We start from the raw sequence: 16,607 nt of genomic DNA, 5'->3' as shown, positions 1-16,607 counted from the left end.
TTTTAGTCCTTTTTAACAAGTCTACTCAGACTTCATTTTAATAATCAGGCTTCGTAATCAATATGCTGGTTACCAGTAAATCATCTGGTTTCTTTTATGTTGGATAATTCTGGTTTGTTTTGTCAGGCAATAATCTCTAATAGTCTCCTATTTTCTCTCTTTCATTTTTTTTTTTTAAAAACAGCATTAAAATTAATTTTTAACAAGTTTATCTAAAAGAATAATAATAAGGCAATATCAAACCACAGTAAGAAGGATTATATATAGACAGAATCAAGGGAATTGAAAGCCCAAGGGAAGTGAATCCTAAAAATGTACTATTCAAGTAAAGTAAAAACAGTATATTTGGGTAAATCTTAAAAAAAAAACTGCAAAGAACATGTCCAATATCAAAAGAAAGAAATAAGAAATCGTGTTTTTATCAAGAAAATGAAGCCTTTCTTTAAGACTTTAAAGATTGTTTTGCATTATGACAATTTGCATTAAGCACATTTTCCTAAATACCGTAATAAATAAAATGTCATTACTGAAGTAAAACTAAAAATGATATATACAGTTGAAGCCAGAAGTTTACATACACTTAGGTTGAAGTCATTAAAACTCATTTTTTAACCACTCCACAGATTTAATATTAGCAAACTATAGATCTGGCAAGTCATTTAGGACATCTACTTTGTGCATGACAGGAGTAATTTTTCCAACAATTGTTTACAGATAGATTGTTTCACTTTTAATTGACTATATCACAATTCCAGTGGGTCAGAAGTTTACATACACTAAGTTAACTGTTCCTTTAAGCAGCTTGGAAAATTCCAGAAAATGATGTCAAGCCTTTAGACAATTAGCCAGTTAGCTTCTGATAGGAGGTGTACTGAATTGGAGGTGAACCTGTGGATGTATTTTAAGGCCAGACTCAGTGCCTCTTTGCTTGACATCATGGGAAAATCATGTTTCATCCTTGGGAGCAATTTCCAAATGCCTGAAGGTACCACGTTCATCTGTACAAACAATAATACGCAAATATAAACACCATGGGACCACACAGCCATCATACCACTCAGGAAGGAGGTGCATTCTGTCTCCTAGAAATGAATGTAGTTTGGTGAGAAAAGTGTAAATCAATCCCAGAACAACAGCAAAGGACCTTGTGAAGATGCTGGAGGAAACAGGTAGACAAGTATCTATATCCACAGTAAAACTATTCCTATATCGATATAACCTGAAAGGCTGCTCAGCAAGGAAGAAGCACATTATCCAGAACCACTATAAAAAGCCAGACTACAGTTTGCAAGTGCACATGGGGACAAAGATCTTACTTTTTGGAGAAACTTCCTCTGGTCTGATGAAACACAAATTTTACTTTTTGGCCATAATGACCATCGTTATGTTTGGAGGAAAGAGGGTGAGGCTTGCAAGCCGAAGAACGCCATCCCAACCGTGAAGCATGGGGGTGGCAGCATGTTGTGGGGTTGCTTTGCTGCAGGAGGGACTGGTGCACTTCACAAAATAGATGGCATCATGAGAAAGGAAAATTATGTGGATATATTGAAGCAACATCTCAAGACATCAGCCATGAAGAAAGCTCGTCGCAAATGGGTCTTCCAAATGGACAATGACCCCAAGCATACCTCCAAAGTTGAGGCAAAATGGCTTAAGGTCAACAAAGTCAAGGTATTGGAGTGGCCATCACAAAGCCCTGACCTCAATCCGATAGAAAATGTGTGGGCAGAACTGAAAAAGCATGTGCGAGCAAGGAGGCCTACAAACCTGACTCAGTTACACCAGTTCTGTCTGGAGGAATGGGCCAAAATTCCAGCAACTTATTGTGAGAAGCTTGTGGAAAGCTACCAAAAAATGTTTGACCAAAGTTAAACAATTTAAAGGTAATGCTACCAAATACTAACAAATTGTATGTAAACTTCTGACTCACTGGGAATGTGATGAAAGAAATAAAAGCTGAAATAAATCATTCTCTCTACTATTATTCTGACATTTCACACTCTTAAAATAAAGTAGTGATCCTAACTGACCTGAGGGAATGTTTTCTACGATAAAATGTCAGGAATTGTGAAAAACTGAGTTTAAATGTATTATAAATATATATATATTTGAAGTAAGAAGTTTACATACACCTTAGCCAAATTAATTTAAACTCAGTCTTTCACAATTCCTGACATTTAATTTAAACTGAAAAGTATTTATAAATCAAGGTAGTATTTGTTGTACTATCTATGAAAAATACAAATGTAAAGAAATACAAATACTGCATTACAGTAATAAGAACTTAGCGGGAAATAAGATTAAGCATTTTATTTTCTTTAAGCAAAATATATATATTTTTTTCTTTTAATTTTGGTGTGAAATAAGTCCCTAGACAAGTTTTCATGTAATTCATCCATTCAATGTCACAACATGTAGCAACATGGAACGTACATAGATTCTCTGTGAATGACAATGGTTGAACATGTAACAGTTAACGCCAAGGTTTAGTGTATCATAAATGTATATATCATCTTAATAATGTAGTGCGGATGTGTAATAAGCTGCTGGCATTGTGTTCATGTGATCTCTTGACAAGCTGTTAAAACAGTACATGGAGCATTAATCTTGTTTACAAGAACGCCATTGTGCACACTGATTGTGTCTGGGGTTTCACTATGCGGCAGGTGACGGAGAGAATGAGGAGAGACAAAGAGTCAGAAAGAGAGGAGAAAGACAGCTCCACATCTCCTGATTTTTCTTTATAGTGTAGACACTCATTAATCCAGAGCTCACAAGTTATGAGGTTATTCAATGGGATCAAATTCCTTTGGCACGACACAATGAGGAGAGAGAATTGAGCGGATTAATTTCCACAGTCGGATTTGCATTCACTATTTGGAGATGGAGGTTTACATTTCTCCCCCCTTGTCATTAGAAAGTCAGACTTGTCGTTCAGACACAAATCCCTCCTAAAACTACACTGCAAATGAAATTTGTCAATTTTACGATGTAGACAGCTTTGCAGATTACCACAGAAGCTTTTTTCATTTTGTAGCTCTTTGGTCACTCGGTCATGCTCTTTTGCAGACAGTTTCATTGATTTGAATGGGAAATAATCCTAGTTTTGTCACTTCAGATTGTTCGTGAACTTGTAGACTGTTTAGATGATTTTAATCAGAGTATTCTAGTTTTGGTGCTTTGGATTGATCGCAACTTTGTTGACAGTTTCAAGAATTTTAACATGAGTTTTCGAGTTTTTTTTACTTTGGATTGGTCATTACTTTGTACATAGTTGTGTAGATTTTAATGGGAGTGTTCTAGTTTTGTAATTTCGGATTGGTCGGGACTTTGAAGATAGTTTTGTTGATTTTAACTGGAGTGTTCTAGTTTTGTCGCTTCTGATTGGTCCAGATTTTGTACACAGTTTCGTTGATTTTAATGGGAGTACCCTATTTATTGTCATTCGATTTGGTCGCAACTTTGTAAACAGTTTCCTCGTTTTGTCACTTCGGATTGGCCGCAACTTTCAGACTGGTTGTGACTTTGTAAACTGTTTTGTTTATTTTAATGGAAATGTAGTTTTATTGCTTCAGATTGGTTGTGACTTTGTAGACAGTTTTGTTGATTTTAACGGGAGAGTTCTAGTTTTGTCCCTTTGAAGTGATCTCAAATTTGTAGACAGTTTAGTTGATTTTAACTGGAGTGTTTTAATTTTTGTCACTTTGGATTGGTCATGACTTTGTAGATAGTTGCGTTGATTTTAAAGGGAGTGTTTTAGTTGTCACTTCGGTTTGGTTGCGACTTTGCAGACAGTTTTTGATTGTGACTTTGTAGACAGCTTCCTTGAGTGCCCTTGATTACAACATAAATACCATGGTACATGAATATGGTAATCAATCAGTACCATGGTATAAATCAAAGTATGTTATTACAATATGATACCATCACTGTATCATGATACTGCTACAGTATTTTGTTGCAGGGGTATAACAAATTCAATTTTGAAATGTAAAATGACTTTGTTTGCAGTTTAGCTGAAACATGTATTTATAATTCAAATTTATCTCAAAAGTAAGGTCTACTTCAATATTTATTGTATATAAAAACTGAAACAAAAAGAGCTCACATTTGGCATATTGTAGCATATGCAGTTTACAAACGCTAAACAGTTTCCCCACTCTGCTCTTTTTGACTCATAAAGTGATGTCTGCTTGTATGATAATAGAGACAACATCCTCTGTTCTGTTATAATTAAAGCACTTTAACACCCACACTACAGCGGCAAGAGGAAAGACGGTACTCTGGCAAAGGGGAAAACAACTGGCAGTGCATTTAAATTATCATATAAAAGTATGAGGTAGACTATAGGAACGCAATTGAGAATTGAAAAGTGAAAGGAAGGAAATGAGAGATTAACAAAAAGCTGAAGAAACAAATGAAGGGAGGAGAATAAAACACCTGACAAAAGACAACAAAACACTACAGAATCAGTGTGTTGTAGTAAAACTCTGTAGGTGGGTAAACAAAAATTGATGTTTTAATTTGTTTCTGAGTGTAAGAAAGAAGAAAAAAACTAGAGAGAAGGGATGCAAATGGTAAAGAATTTAAGGATTCTGTTTCCGAATCTGATTCCACTTAATGGTTCAGGGTTTTTTTTATTTTATTTTTTTATCCCCTTTTCTCCAAATTTGGAATGCCCAATTCCCACTACTTAGTAGATCCTCATGGTGGCGTGGTTACTCACCTCAATCCGGGTGGTGGAGGACAAGTCTATGTTGCCTCCGCTTCTGAGCATGTGGAGGCTCGTGCTACTCTCCGCGATTCATGCACAACTTACCACGCGCCCCATTGAGAGCGAGAACCACTAATCGCAACCTCGAGAAGATACCCCATGTGACTCTACCCTCCCTAGCAACCGGGCCAATTTGGTTGCTTAGGAGACCTGGCTGGAGTCACTCAGCACACCCTGGATTCGAACTCGTGACTCCAGGGGTGGTATGGTTCTGGTTTCTTAATGATTCCATTAAAGATTATTTTAGTACTTAGTGTGGTAGAATAATTAGTCCTAACTACATACATAAAGGTTTATCATTTAATTTTATCAAAGTGAAAATACTTTCTCTTATCCCAGTATTCATATGCATATATTTGCTACATATATACTCTACATATATGCAGAGACAACTATAAGTAACCATTCATAATACAATTTCCCCCAAAAAGTGTAAACACTTGTACCTTGAATGTGCTGTACTTCAAGTCGTTTTGGATATACTGTAAGTGTCTGCCAAATCTATACACATAAATATAAAACCCAAACTATGAGTCAGTGCATGGAAGTGAATAAGATTGAATTGTTTACTTGAAAGATTCATTCAAAACACTGATTTGTTCGTGATTTAAACACCACTAGTTCTCGGTTACCAACCGTACTACAGACAGAGAAAGAAAGAAAGTGAGAGCATGTTGAGGAGGTGGCTCTTTTGGGGAAGGTGCCCCGCGCTGCTCTCCCGGCCTGTTAAAATTCTGCAGGTATTTCAAGGTTGTTATCTATTTCAGATCAACAGTGCAGGTCAGAGTTCATGGCTGCCCGCGTTCGCCAATCCTCAGCAGACCCGTGATTGACAGCAATCAGCATCTCGCCGGCATCACTCGGGAGACAAAGCACAGGTCAAGACAGCGGGCGATTTGGTCTGTCATTTTTAATTATCCAAATGATATTCACAGAGAAAAGCTCTCCCATCCATCAGGGCAGGGCATTACCATAGACAATGTTTGTTTAAAGACTGGCCTATAAAATCAAACAATTATGAATGCAGACAAGCCTTGCTATTGACTGCATAAATAATAAGGGTGGATCTATCCCCCCCTCCACCTTTTCCCTGTCCAAATTCCCACTGCTAATGAACCAAGAAGGGCTGCACACAAAATGAAGGGCGGATCATCAAAATTCCTCGCTTTACACTGACCATTGACCTTTTTTTCTCCCAAGATCCTTCGGTGACATCCGGTTGGGTGTTATTGACAGTCTGGGCTGTAACTAAAGTCCTGCCAAACGTAGACGATACCATCTGTGCATTAACATGAGCTCTGACATCATTGCATTAACATGTATAGGTATGTTATGCTGTAATTGACTAAATCCAGAGTGTTTGACGCTACCAATATCTAAGACCTCGAGAGAAGTCACAGTTCTGTATGTCCCTTGTGAAGGTCTCAAGGGTGGATCGTGTCCGGGTCGTCACCTGTTCAACGTTAACTGAAAACTTGGTTCCACCTGCCACATGTGCTCAGGTTCTACCTGTACCCCGAAAACACCTGCCGCCTGCCACCTGCTGCTAGACACACAACTGAACATATAAATACACAGGTGCATCCTGCTCCTGTCTGATTATGATTTTTCAACATGCACACAACAAACACTAAACACTTTTATACTGCATTATAAATAGATTCATAATGCTTTCACATGTGCATAGGAATCTTTCTAATGCAGTATAATGCGATGGATCGATGGATGGATAGATATAAAAGAGTGAGTGGATGGATGGATGGATTAGAAAAGAGTGAGTGGATAGATAGATAGAAAGATAGACAGACAGACAGACAGACAGATAGATACTGCAGACAGACAGACAGACAGACAGTCAGTCAGACAGACAGACAGACAGACAGACAGACAGATAGATAGATAGATAGACAGACAGACAGACAGGTAGCAGCATGTGGCCAAAACAGTACCAGCGGTGTGAGAAAGGGGGAGAGAGAGAACAAGATATGAAAAAAATAGACTGGAAAAGTGTGAAAACTCATCTGTTGTGTTGGACAGCAGTAGAACGGATGAACTGTCAGGAAGCCATCTAACACATGAAATGAGATTGAGCTGTGTGTGTCTTTGTGTGTTTATGGATATGTAAATGCTGTTCACATTTATGTTATGCAAGCTAGTGAACCACAACAAGAGGGGCTCTGACATGTTTGCTTTCAACAACAAATTAGTGAGCGAAGGCAAAGCTATGGAGATCTTCCGACAGCTGATGTAAATAAAGCAGCTAAAAGCAGCGTGCGCTGACCTCACACACACTCACACTGTGATCTCAAGCGCCGCGTGATGGACATCACACAAAACACGTCTGCCTCGCATTTTACAAATCTATGCACCAGGAACGCAAGGCAGAGCTGGACAAATAGAGATGAGAGATCAACTATAGAGCTGGAGTCAAAAAAGAATACTTTATTCGTGGTGCCTTGTACATGCCAAAAGTTGTGCATCAAATGTAAAAAATGTACACAATAAAAATGTTTTGTCAGGTAACCTAAAAAACGTGCTTCATGTGGAAATACCTAAATTAACTAGTTGTTTGCAAGTTAAAAATATTATTTAATGTGACAAAATCAACCTGACTACATCAGTTTAATTTTCAAGTGCTAAGTTAAATATACTTTTATATATTTGTTTTTTACATTTGGGGGCAACTATCCCTTTAAGGTAACAATTGCATGTTACCACTTTTTACAGTGTAAGTCACATGCTGTGATGCTGTGTTCAGTTCAACTTGGCTAGTCGGAAAAACTGCAACAGAACGACAATTCCAACGTGCAAATGTTTGCAGAAATCCACAAGATTTTGAAAAGATGCAGATGTATGATATCATGTGTAAGCAAATAAACTGCATCAAACAGTCAAAGTTATGAGAATGAGTAAATTTGTTATTGACAATCAAAACCCTGCAAAGCTAATGTTAAACTTGCCATTTTTACTGCCTTCACATGCTATTGGAATGATCTTACTTCCCTCTTCTGAAGTCGTAATTACAAGTACCTTATGTCACCTTCAAGTACTTTGTTATAAGAAAGAATAGGAAACATGGAGGACGGCAGGTTCATTCTTGCATATTTCTCAAGGAACTCTTATTCTGACTTTGTAGTACACGCTATGGTTACCTTGCAGACGAAAATGGAATTTCGGTCATATACGTGCTATTTTCTCTGTGTAAAACATGTACAGTTGCACCAAATGGTTATACATAACTGTAAGACTGAAACGATAAGTGATAGCATGGTATAAAACTAATCTTCACGCTGCATCGCTTCATTTGTCTGAACAGTATTTTGGGAAAACATGTATTTAAATATATTAATACACATTAAAAACATACAAAATAATAATAATAATAATAAAAAAATACATTAAAGAGATATCAGAGGAAAAATTGCAGTGTATTAGATGTTGCCCGGTGATCTATTAAGTGTGCTCATGGGTGCTGTTTTCTGTGCAACACTAAGTTAAGAAAAGTTATATATGTGTAGAAAGACGTTGAAGACAAACGAACACTTAGATATCATAAGAACGGCATCTTTCCTCACAAACACTGACCAACACTCTGAATGACACTTGGGTGGGATGGATTGTCTATAAGCTCCAGCTTTGTGTCCCTGTGAGAACGTCTCAAATTCCAATACTTTTTTTGTATGAGCTTTGTGTGAGCAACAGACCAAAATTTCAGTTGTTATTCACAAAATATCTTGCTCTCTTCTGGTGCTCACAAATCTCAGTCGTACTTATGCATAATCAAACTTGGCATACAGCAATTGACTAAGACACAAACTGCAACCAACAGCGTTTTGCATCTTGACGAACCATATTTTAATGTACGCAAATGCAATTGAGACTTAAAGGAATAGTTCACCCAAAAATAATTTACTCACACTTATGCCATCCCAGATGTGTATGACTTTCTTTCATCTGCTGAACTCAAATGAAGATTTTTAGAATAATTTCTCAGCTCTTTTGGTCCATACATGGGTATGAATATGGGGAAATGGGTGCCAAAATGTTTAAGCTCCAACAATCACATAAGTCAGCATAAAAGGAATCCATAACCCACCAATCTCCACTTTAAATTTCAATTTCACATTCTTTTTCTTGTAGTTTTGGTGATTCACATTCTTCATGCATATCACCCCCTACTGGGCAGGGAGAAGAATTTTAGCAAAAAAGGACTTAAATATTGATCTGCTTCTCACCAACACCTATCATATCACTTCAGAAGACATGGATTAAAACACAGGCGTTGTATAGATTACTTTTATGCTGCTTGTATGTGCTTTTTGGAGCATCAAGATTTTGGTACCTATCATTGTGACCTAAAGAGCTGAAATATTCTTCTAAAAAGAAAGAATGTAAATGATGAGAGAATTTTCATTTTTGGGTGAACTATCCCTTTAAGAATAACAGCGGACAGCAAGATTATCAGGGGGAAGATTATGATCTCCTTTTGTGTTTTCTGGAAGAAAAACAAAACTGTAATTCGAGTTTGGAACAGCACAAAGCTTAGTAAATAATGAAAGAAATTTCCATTTTAGGTGAACTATTCAATTAACTTCTAGAACTAAGTGCCCCAATGAAGTCAAGAATGGACGTATAACTCTCGATCAGGGGTGAAGGACATCTTCCTTATGCATTTGTTTTCGTCTATGCCATCTTCTACCTGATCTTACCGAAGAGCCATGCTCCATCAAATCAGCACCGTGATGGCGATTCGTCTGAACCACGATTCAACCTGCGATTACACGCTGTGACAGCTGCAAGCAGACGAGCTCAAAGACACTGCCTCGCACCGCCTTGATGTTATGCAGATGTAAACAGCTGTCATTTCTAAAGCCGCCTTCTTTGCACTTTCCTCTGGTGAGGAGATCGAAGGGTTTTCAAAGTGTCTGTGTTTTTTTTTTTTTTCTTTTCTTTTTTTAATCCAAGACCACCAAAAAACAAACAACAACAAGAGAATGAAAAGAGAAAATACGAAAGGGAAGAAAGTTAACAAGGAGTTGATGGAAGATTGAGCACAGGAACTTGAAGCTGCAAGACATATTAAGAGGCGTTTGGTGTCCTGTCACCCCAGCGCTCACCACAGGTGCACACACACACACACACACACACACACACACACACACACACACACACAAATACACTCACACTCAGATTGTAATTAAGGCTCCCTGTCGATAAGCATCTTACAGCACTTCATCCTATATCACTACAACACATCAAAACCACCAATAAACTACCAACAACAGCGTTAATTTATCCAGTGGTGATCAGACACTTTCAGACAACTATAAATGCAAAACAGTGAATGGCCAAAAGAGAACAACCAGCGACTGTGTTGAGATAAGAAAATACCAGCATACTTCCAACTCTGACTCATGACAAGTCGTACTAACAATACGAGATGGCGAAATTGTAAGAAATCGCACAAGCTGGCTCGTACAAAAATGTGCAACTTTTACTCCTATTGAGAAAAATACATGAACGAACGAATAATGTTATTATGACCCCAAAGTTTACATTTAACCCCAAACCTAAGCTAAACCTAACCATGAATTGATTACATGTAATTCTATGACCCTGCTTGATTTAAACATGGGCCTTATCTTTCAGCACATGGCATATTTCATTTGTAATTATTGGTGCAATATATGTTAATGTTACATGATTTGCAAATTTACAACGTTTATTCCATGGTTTACGTACCATCTGTTTGTATGTGTTTGCATCAAGTCATTATGTTGCATTATGTTATTCTTTATTCGTATCAGATCTAAAGTGTATGTAACATTAGAATCAAATCAAATAGTGACCAAATTTCAGATTTCACAATGTATCGTAATCGTCATGTAAAGAATTGAATTGAATTGCATCATTGTTAGTGCAAATATTTACACCCCTAGTCATTTGTTTTGCATAAATAAATATGGAATGAGTAACCAAATGTGTTCATACGGTGCATCCGGAAAGTATTCACAGCGCTTCACTTTTTCCACATTTTGTTATGTTACAGCCTTATTCCTAAATGGATTAAATTCATTATTTCCCTCAAAATTCTACAAACAATACCCCATAATGACAACGTGAAAGAAGTTTGTTTGAAATCTTTTCAAATTTATTAAAAATAAAAAACGAAAAAAATCACATGTACATAAGTATTCACAGCCTTTGCCATGACACTCAAAATTGAGCTCAGGTGCATCCTGTTTCCACTGATCATCCTTGAGATGTTTCTACAACTTGATTGGAGTCCACCTGTGGTAAATTCAGTTGATTGGACATGATTTGGAAGGGCACACACCTGTCTATATAAGGTCCCACAGTTAACAGTGCATGTCAGAGCACAAACCAAGCCATGAAGTCCAAAGAATTGTCTGTAGACCTCCGAGACAGGATTGTATCCAGGCACAGATCTGGGGAAGGGTACAGAAAAATTTCTGCAGCATTGAAGGTCGCAATGAGCACAGTGGCCTCCATCATCCGTAAATGGAAGAAGTTTTGAACCACCAGGACTCTTCCTACAGCTGGCCGCCCGGCCAAACTGAGCGATCGGGGGAGAAGGGCCTTAGTCAGGGAGGTGACCAAGAACCCGATGGTCACTCAGACAGAGCTCCAGCATTTCTCTGTGGAGAGAGGAGAACCTCCAGAAGAACAACCATCTCTGCAGCACTCCACCAATCAGGCCTGTATGGTAGAGTGGCCAGACGGAAGCCACTCCTCAGTAAAAGGCACATGACAGCCCGCCTGGTGTTTGCCAAAAGGCACCTGAAGGACTCTCAGACCATGAGAAACAAAGATTGAACTCTTTGGCCTGAATGGCAAGCGTCATGTCTGGAGGAAACCAGGCACCGCTCATCACCTGGCCAATACCATCCCTACAGTGAAGCATGGTGGTGGCAGCATCATGCTGTGGGGATGTTTTTCAGCGGCAGGAACTGGGAGACTAGTCAGGATCGAGGGAAAGATAAATGCAGCAATGTACAGAGACATCCTTGATGAAAACCTGCTCCAGAGCACTCTGGACCTCAGACTGGGGCGAAGGTTCATCTTCCAACAGCACAACGACCTTAAGCACACAGCCAAGATAACAAAGGTGTGGCTATGGGACAACTCTGTGAATGTCCTTGAGTGATCCAGCCAGAGCCCAGACTTGAACCCGACTGAACATCTCTGGAGAGATCTGAAAATGGCTGTGCACCGACGCTCCCCATCCAACCTGATGGAGCTTGAGAGGTCCTGCATAGAAGAATGGGAGAAACTGCCCCAAAATAGGTGTGCCAAGCTTGTAGCATCATACTCAAAAAGACTTGAGGCTCTAATTGGTGCCAAAGGTGCTTCAACAAAGTATTGAGCAAAGGTTGTGAATACTTATGTACATGTGATTTTTTTTCGTTTTTTATTTTTAATAAATTTGCAAAGATTTCAAACAAACTTCATTCACGTTGTCATTATGGGGTATTGTTTGTAGAATTTTGAGGAAAATAATTAATTTAATCCATTTTGGAATAAGGCTGTAACATAACAAAATGTGGAAAAAGTGAAGCGCTGTGAATACTTTCCGGATGCACTGTATATATTTCTTTTTCTTAAAATTAAGGAGTTGTACAGGAGGCTAGCTAAATTTGATGCCTCTATTGTATCAATTTGAAATTCTGTTTGTTAATTTGTTGGTGTCTATGGGAATGAGACCACGTTGTAATTGTAATTTGAAAACACATTGATTTTGCTACATTTATGCCTCTCATTCATGCTAGAACAGCACTTTCCTCCACCGAAAACAGAGCTTTATGCAAACGCTCTCCATTACAGAATATTTTTGTGATCAATAACATAAGGAGAAAACAGATTAGTGTGGATTTGGCCTAAAAGTAGTACATTTTCATACAAACCAAGTCGTGCAATATCTTATGATTGTAAGTTACCATTTAAAAAATAATGTTAAACAGTACATTATGAAACAACGTTAAAGGAATATTCTGGATTCAATACAAGTTAAGCTCAATCGACAGCATTTGAGGCATAATGTTGATTATCACAAAAATGTATTTTGACTTCCCCTCTTTTTCTTTAAAAAAGCAAAAATCAAGGTTATAATGAGACACTTACAATGGAAGTGAATGGGGGCCAATTTTTGATGAGTTGAAAGGCAGAAATGTGAAACTTATAATTTTATAAAAGCACTTACATTAATTCTTCTGTTAAAACTCATGTATTATTTGAGCTGTAAAGTTATTTAAATGGTCATCTTTAAAGTCATTTTAGGGTTTGTTGACATTGCATCGTCTTGACAACGGAGTTGTAAAATTGGCTATAACTTTACACAGAAAAGGTTAGTAAGTGATTTTATCACACTAAAATCATGTTTACACGCATATTGTTTACGTCTTGTGGCCATACTTTTGAAAAAGTTAGCATTTTAACGTTCAAAAATTGGCCCCCATTCACTTCCATTGTAAGTGTCTCACTGTAACCCAGATTTGTGGGGGTTTTTTTAAGAAAAGGAGGGGCAATTCAAAATGAATTTTTGTGGTAATCAACATTATGCCACAAATGCTGTCGATTGAGCTTAACTTGTATTGAACCCAGAATATTCCTTGAAAAACAGTAGTATGCTAAATTGTCATGTCAAATTACCTTTCATATGCCTTCAGAAGACTTGGAATACGAGGCACAAATTGAATAGACTACTCTTAGGATACATTTTGGGTCCTATTTTAAGCTTTAAAGTGAGTCACTCTCACTGCCATTGTGTTAAAGATACAGACTGAGATATTCATTAAACATCTCCTGTCGTGTTCTGCATAAATATGAAAGAGTCATACGAGGTTGGAATGACATGTAAAGGGTGAGTAAATGATGACAGAATTTTCTTTCTCTTTTCTCTTTAAGGCAAAAGTAGCTTGTTTTCTGATCCATTTACAAAGTCTTTATAGAGGCTGAAAGCTAAACAATGAGACAGACTTTTTCTCAGCCTCACAGTCTGGCAAAGAAATGTTGTTTCAGACGGCGGTCAAGGTCGGGCCATATGGGGCTCCCAAAACATGCATGAGCATAAACTTTAATGGCTTTGTAAACTATCCATTTACTCACGCCTAATTTACTGATGAGCCTTATCTCCCAAAAAGCGCAAAGCTTCTCTTTTTCTTTTCTGTGTCCATGATTGTCCACTGCTTTTGCCCTTCACAGACTACTAAGCTCTCATCAGTCTTTAGGTGAAGCCCTGCATCTATAATTCATTTCTTGCTAAGCATTATCTGTGTGATATAAATGCTATTACTTAGCCGTGTGGAAGCGTAGACCGTTCTGAGGACTTCAGAGTTATCCGCTAATGACCTATTGCTGCTATCGAAATCAATCCGGCCCGTTGCCCACACAAATGACAATAAACCGTGGGAGTGGACATCACGGTCATCTCTGTGGCCGTGAGCGCTGGCACAGCCCGTACTGACACCGCTGGAACCGCATCACACTCAGGCGGGCGGAGACGCTACTGGAGAAAGAGTAAGGTGAGCTAACCATGTTAAAAAAGACACAAAACCTTACAGTGCCACGATTTTTGCCATCTGAGACAAATTTCAGGGATTTAAAAGGGGGGGGGGGGGTCTTTCACCGCTTCGTGTGACATACCGACAGCCAATTAATTGCCTCTACAATCAATCTTAGCATCAAACTCAAAAGAGCAAGAAAATCCTGTTCTCCATGATATGTCCCTTTAAAACCTGCAAGTATTACAATAATCACCATATAGTCTAAAATATAACCTCTGTCCAGTTTTACATGGGCTACATGCCAACAGAAACAATGCTTTACTGAATCTATGCAATATTTGTGTGCGAGTCGCGACAGAAAAAAGACAATATTGATATTACCGTGTCATGACATTAAATAGCAGTGAGAAAGCAGCGTTTCAGAGCAGCTGTCTTCAGACACAAACCTGCATATTAAAGCAGTTAATTGATTATCTGGGTTGACAAAACTGGGTGGTAAATGTATTCAGCTTATTTGTGCGTAAACAAGGGCCACAGAGGGTTTTCCGTGCTCAAGTGTGGTCCCTGGGTCTGCCGGTCACACCAGTCACACAACAGCACAAAGACGCCTACAGCAACCTAGATAGAGCAAAAGCTTAGAAGTTCAAGTTCAACTCTGTAGTCCATTCACTCTAATGTAAACATCTTTCCATATGAGCATCATATGACTGAATCAAGTTCATGTAAGCTGAAAAAATAAACTGACCAGAATATATATATAATAGATTTAATGTAAAATTAATAATTTATAATATTGCCAGCAAAATATCTTATTAATTATACTAAGTTATACCCTAACCCTAACCCTAATGGCATTTGCAACACATTTAACTTCCTTCATTTATTCTGTTTTAATTAAACAAAAAAGTGGGAAATAATGTAGGGCGGGGCTTGATTTGATTAGATTATGCAAAGTAGGTGACGATATTATTGGTTAATATTACTTTCCCCTGCCCCTGTGGCCCTGATTACATCAGCAGGAAAGAAAATTAATTTCAAAAGTGGAAAAAGTTGGAAGATTATTAAAACAACCATTCTTTTTTGTTAGAATTAAGTATACAGATGAATCATAAACAATAATACAAAAGGCATATTAAGAAGACTCTATTAAGAATGTAAATAGGGTAAATTTAGATTTGATGTTGCCTTTAAGTCTATGCTTTAACATGGTAAGGCATTTGCTCTGAAATAACCTTATGAGTAGGTTATAATAAAATATAATAAAACTACATAAAACTATGCAAAATGATAAACAAGACCTTTCTATGTAAAATAACATGTATATGTGTGTATTTGTGCACATGTGTGCAGGCCATTGTGCCCATCTTTGGATGAAGGGCTGATTAGCAGCTCTTTCCCTCCGTCCTCTTTATTAAATGCTATCAAACACGCTTTAAGCTGTCTAAAATTAGCCTCGGCGCTCGACAACTGATGACTGCCTTGCATCCATTATTAGTTCATTTTCTTCCGATCAATCACCAGCCGAGCATGCTTTTTTAAAAATGTCATCCTAAAACTTTTCACAATCAATTAAGCTGAAGATTAATGGGGACAATTTGCCAGGAACAAGTCCTTCCTCGAAACGGCCACACCTTGACAGACTTCCCGCCTGGTATTGGTGTTAATTATATATTTCCGCTTCTCTGTCACACACTTAACCTGTTGTAAGGAAATAGCGCTGGCAGTCCGGTGACCGCCAAACGTTATTTTAATATTCCTAATCCACTTTTCTGGACACAGGTGACTGCTGTAAATTGTGCTTTTCATTCGTGTCATTAAAAGGAATTTGAAAAGACGTTGACGCCGTTGCTAGGCATGGATTATCTTTTTATTTTATTTTTACCCTCTGAAGTGAAATACGTGTCATTTATCATTTACTCACATGTTCTCAGAGACGCAACATATGGCTGTTACACCATTCTTATGAGACAACATTCCTCTAATCTACTGAGGTTTGATAACATTTGTTGCCTTTATCCTAAATGAAAACACAGATTAGACTTTTAAAGTGATACTTCATCCAAAAAAGTGAAAAATTACCAACAATTACTTTTTTCTAGATTTGTTTAAATATAAAGTATATATACAATATATATATATATATATATATAGTACTGTATACAGGATATATGTATACTGTAGATAGATAGATAGATAGATAGATACTCAACTTTCATATATATATGCGTGTGTGTACAGTATGTGTTAATATGGTACTCTCCAAATTGAGTCTAAGGACATCAAGAGATCATCTGATGAATAAATACAGT

General features: G+C 37.7%; 1 protein-coding gene across 2 annotated transcripts in view; it reads right to left on the bottom strand.

The window, feature by feature from the left end:
- Positions 1-16,607, bottom strand: part of LOC127411510 (neuronal PAS domain-containing protein 3-like) — a 400,645-nt gene that overhangs the window by 182,009 nt on the left and 202,029 nt on the right. The gene's annotated exons all lie outside the window — the stretch shown is intronic.

The sequence above is a fragment of the Myxocyprinus asiaticus genome, chromosome 20 (assembly GCF_019703515.2).
Source record: "Myxocyprinus asiaticus isolate MX2 ecotype Aquarium Trade chromosome 20, UBuf_Myxa_2, whole genome shotgun sequence".
Taxonomy (NCBI): Eukaryota; Metazoa; Chordata; class Actinopteri; order Cypriniformes; family Catostomidae; genus Myxocyprinus; species Myxocyprinus asiaticus.
This window is presented reverse-complemented; position numbering and strand designations above follow the sequence as displayed.